A 5,088-nucleotide genomic window follows, 5' to 3' on the forward strand; every position below is an offset into this window, starting at 1 on the left:
GGTCACCAAGTCACTACAAAATGTCGGACACTTCAGCGCAGTTTTTAGTTTTCATGTCCAGAGAGACCCAGGACTCAAATAGCAAAGGTGTTGCTTGCTGGTCATTCTTCAGTTGACTTGGCAGAGCTATGTGGGAAAATACTTCCTCAGCATCTGCTACATTATGCTTGGCTCAGGCTATTGCTGTTAGTTCCATCAGTTTATGGGCAAATCTAGAAACTACAAGACTGGGTCTTCCAGGCTAAAAATCTAACTTTAATACAAAAAATTCTTTTAACTTATAGGAGTTAAAATTGGAGTAAACGTCCAGCCTCCATGTCTCTGCCATTGCTTCATAAGCAATATGCTATGAATTTCACTTCTCATTTTTCAGATAATTTGTTCTTTCCTAATGGCGAGTAACACTTGTTTACTGAGAAAAGGGGAAAAGAGCTCAGAGTTGAGAAAATTAAAAAGATTGTACAATCTTTTTCCTATACTATTTCCAAAAACTGAACAGCACAGTTGTTATGGGTTATCAGATTAAGTATCATTTAACAGCATCTAAGGTTATCTGGTCTTACCTCAGATACTATTTTATTCCAGCATTATATAGACTTATAGCTACATAGTGCCTGATGCTGCATTATTTGCATATCCCAAAATTCCACTGATTTCATTAGGATCATATGGAAAAATTATATGCAATCATGTCAAGTATCAGGAGGTAGCCGTGTTAGTCTGTATCAACAAAAACAACAAGGAGTCCGGTGGCACCTTAAAGACTAACAGATTTATTTGGGCATAAGCTTTTGTGGGTAAAAATGCATGTGAAGAAGTGAGGTTTTTTTTACCCATGAAAGCTTATGCCCAAATAAATCTGTTAGTCTTTAAAGTGCCACCAGACTCCTTGTTGTTTCTATGCAATCACGTAATTTAAAACTGTATCATAAAGCATGTGCACCAGGAGGTGACTTAAGGTTTCACAGGCAACCTTAAGACTGCTTGACTTTGCAACCTGAATTTTCTTTTATTTTTTTTATTAAATTTCCTAGATTTAAAAAAAAAAAAGAGAAATGAAAAAAAAAATACCCACAGAATCTTAGTTATATTCCACATGTTGTCAGCAGGGTATGAACCCAAGACTTTCACATCCACAGTACAGACTTCTACCACTTGTGCTCACGGAGTAACTGGTAGGAGTGGTAGCAGGTTATCCTTTAAGTGGAATAGTCTCTAGAGGAGGACATGATACACACCTTGCCAGTGAATTGCTAGACAGTAGTAAACTATTACTCCTGAGGGAATTCTGCACCAAAAAATTTGTGCACAATATTTTAAAATTCTGCAAAATTCTTCATATTTTGTCAAAATAACACAGTATAATCATACCATTTCATTTTTATTTGCTGACAAGCATTTTTAAATAAATTACCAAAAGAATTGAAAATGGTGTGACTTTATATTGTTATTGTGTTACTGTGTTATTTTGACAAATAAAATATGCAGAATTTTAAAATATTTAATTTTTTTGGTGCAGAATATTGTATTTTTGGGGCAGAATTCCCTCAAGAGTACCAGGGTTCTGTGTGGCACAATCTGGGTGTGGCAGCTCGGTGGGGGGGAGTGCAGGGGGGATCTGGATGCACAGGGGTTCATTGTGGGGTTCTGGGTGCAGTGGGGAATGGGACTCTGCAGGGGAGTATAGGTGAAGGTGGTTAGGGCTCAGCGGGGATGGGGTTCTGGATGTGAGGGGCTCAGTGGGGAGTCTGGGTTCTGGGGGAGTGGGGCTTGGTGGCATGGGGGTTAGGGTGCAGCTGGTTGGAGCTCAGTGGGGTGGGGTTCTGGGTATAGGTGGCTCCTGATGCAGGGGGTGAGGCTCAGGGGGTTTGGGGGTTTGGCTGCAGGGGGCTCAGTGGGGAGGTTCTGGGTGCAGGGAGGTCTTGGTGCAGGGGTTTCCTGATGCAGGGGATGAAACTCAGTGAGGTGGAGGTTCTCGGAGGCTTGTGGGGGAGGGAATTAGGGTGCGGGGGGCATATGGATCAGCAGGGGGGTTCAGATGCACAGGGATCAGGCGGACAGGGAGCAGCTCCCTGTACAGTGACCCCTCCCCCCATGGCTGAGGAGCAATGGGGCCAGGAATTGGGGGGACGGGTCACTGTACGAGGAGCTGCTCCCCCTGTCTGCTCAATCCCTCTACATCTGGACCCCACACAGACACCCAACCCCGCCCCCCGGCCGAGCCACACCCAGAACCCTCACCCCCTGCACCCAGACCCCCCTGCTAACAGCCTCCACATGGTGCATAGCTTCTTGCAGCTGGGGGAGGTTTCGGGGGGGGGGGGTGATCTGACCCAGCCCTGGCTGCTTCGTGCAGGGAAGGGAGAGGGGAATGCCGTTTCCGTCATATTCCTCCTCCTCTCCCCTCCAGCCCAGCCGGGACTAATGTCCCTGGGTGGCGGCCCCCCCAATGACTTACTTCTCCCTTGGCTGCTCTGGGTGCCTGAACAGATGTGCCCATGCTGCCGGGGAGGGGTGAATGAGCACTGGTGCAGCTTCTCTCTGCTTCCCCACACAAACCATTTTTCTGCAGGGAAGCAAGGAGAATCTGCAGGGGGCACATGTTTCTGAGTGTGCGCAGTGGTGCAGAATTCCCCTAAGAGTAAAATATTGATCTTCAGGATTCCTGGGTACTGTTCCAGGCTCTCAGAGAAGAGTGTAGTCTAGTGGCTAGAAAAGTGGTTAAAGGTACCATAACCAAATATTTCTACCTGAAAGAAAGTGTGGCTAAGTGGCTGAGCCTTGGGTTTGCCACGTTAGAGCTCTAGGTTCTATTTCCAGCTCTCCCAGAGGAGCCCTTCTGTTTAATAGATGTTGCAAAGCACATAGAAATATTAAAATCAGTCAGTGAAAGAGGTGGAATTTGAATTCATGGGGCCAGATTCTCTGGTTTGCTCTATTCCCCTTCCATCACTGGAATGGTGTAAATGGAGTGGAGACTGGTTACATCCCCACCCCTTATGTAAAAACTGAACAGTAAATATTATTGTCCTCATGTAAAATTATTTTCCTGTGGTAGTTCTTTCCCTGAACTGTGACAGATTAGCTAATACCCATCAACATTAAATGCCAACTCCTGGTGTTAAAGAAGTCATGAAATTAATTCCAATAAGACACGGATTTAGATGTAAATTAGACCTTCTGCTTCTAGCTCTAAACTGCTCACTCCTTGAGATGTGCAGCTCATCCTGTCTTGTGTCCCTATAAAACTGTCTGTCCTCTGTTGTTATTCAATGGTTGGGGCAAATCCTGCTGCTCTGTGGCTGTCTGTAGCCGGGTGGTGGGAGTTTCTTGCTGCTACACCCAGTTAACAAGTGTTGGGACCCTGCACAGAGCTGCAAATTAATGTCTCAGTGAGGCATGTGGGACTTGTGAATTGTCCCTGTGACTGGGTTGGATTAGATGCCTTGAGGAGGGAGCTAGGGCCCTGCAGAAGGGAGATTATACAGTAGGACTCCTAGGGCAGTTGGAATTTATTTAATTTGAGATACTTTTTCATAAGAAATTTATCTGTCACGGAGGAGGAGGTTTTTTTATCTTATGCAAATTTTGTGCAGTCCTGAATTGGAGCAGGCTGGGGAATCCCGCAGTTTACGTGCTCTCAGCCTTTTTAAAAATTAATTGCATTCAGGAGATGTCAGCTGCATAACGACCACTACAAAAAGCATGACTATATCCTGTTGTGTGACTTAAAAATTCCTGCCTAAACAGTGGGCTTCTTGCCACCCGAAGCTTCACAGGGGGTTGGGATGGAGGAGTGTAAGAAAAAAAAAAAAAAAAGATGGTGATGGTTCAATAACACTGTGCAGGAAGCCTTCCCCTAAACGCACAAAATAAGTGTTAATGTATAATTGAAAGAAGAATCGAGTTCTCTATGTACATCCCAGGCAGCAGGAATTCTGCTTCTTTTATTGAGTCAACATGTATTCCATCAAAGAGGAAAACGTGGTACAGCCATCACTGTGCTTCACAGATTGGTCTTTTAAAATAGGAAGTTAAAGAGTTCAAAGTTCCTCTTTGCACAGTCTAGAGACAGGCAGTCAGGAACAACAATTTTCTATTACACTGACATTTTTTTTAACAAAGTTTCCAATTATGTGTTAAAATAAAAAAGTATTGGAAGGTCAGTCTCTCCCGTCAGTTATCGCAATGTAACTGGTGAAGTCAGCAGGGTAGCACTACTATGTGAGGAGGATCCGTCCCCTAATGTAGGTTACTGTAACAGCTAGAAATAGTCAAACAAGAGAACTGTGGTTAAAATCATTTTCCAAATGCTAGTCTGAAACTACCTTTATTAGTATAGTGGATGTATAGTGAAAAATCGGGGGGGGGGAGAAAAAAACGTTTTGATTATACTGTAGCAAAATGTGTATGTTACAATTTTTGTTTTTATGTACAAAGGTTTATTTTGTCTCTCTCAGAGCTAGTAGTTTTTCCAGAAATCCTTGTTTGCGTATGCTCGTATAATTTTCTTCAAAGTATCCTCACTCATGTTGAGCCTCTTGCTGTCTTGGAGGCAGTCCAACTTTGAAAATAAGCTCTCTGCATCAACTGATCCAGTGGGTACACTCAAAGCTTGCCGTGCCACTTTGCTAAAGTTGGGAACTGTATCTTGATGACTGTTCCAAAAAACCAGCACATCCAGTTTCACGTTGTCAGGGTTAGGCAAGTACATGTAAGTAGTAAATTCCCCTTTCAGCTTTGAAATTTCATGTTTAGTGGCAAATGATTGAAACAGTCTGGCAAAATGGTCATAGTCTGCTGCAAAAGTCACCTTGAGGAAGGGGTGCAACAACGGGATGACATTCCAAAAAGAATCTTCAGCACCAAACACTTTGGGCTTCAGATTATGGGCCATGGTCATCTCCCATTTCTGGCTGAGCATTGTGTGGAAGGTTTTGAACACTTGTTTGGTTCTCATATTCTGGGGTGGGAAGGATTTCTAGAAACAGCTGGGGTTTTTCGTCGTATGTTTCTCCTGCAGCTTTTGTGCTCAGTTCAGCTGAGATTTTGGTTGTCAGGATCCAGTAAACGTCTGTACTGGCAAAC

This window comes from Terrapene carolina, unplaced genomic scaffold (assembly GCF_002925995.2).
Source record: "Terrapene carolina triunguis isolate 2854851 unplaced genomic scaffold, T_m_triunguis-2.0 Scaffold23, whole genome shotgun sequence".
NCBI lineage: Eukaryota > Metazoa > Chordata > Testudines > Emydidae > Terrapene > Terrapene triunguis.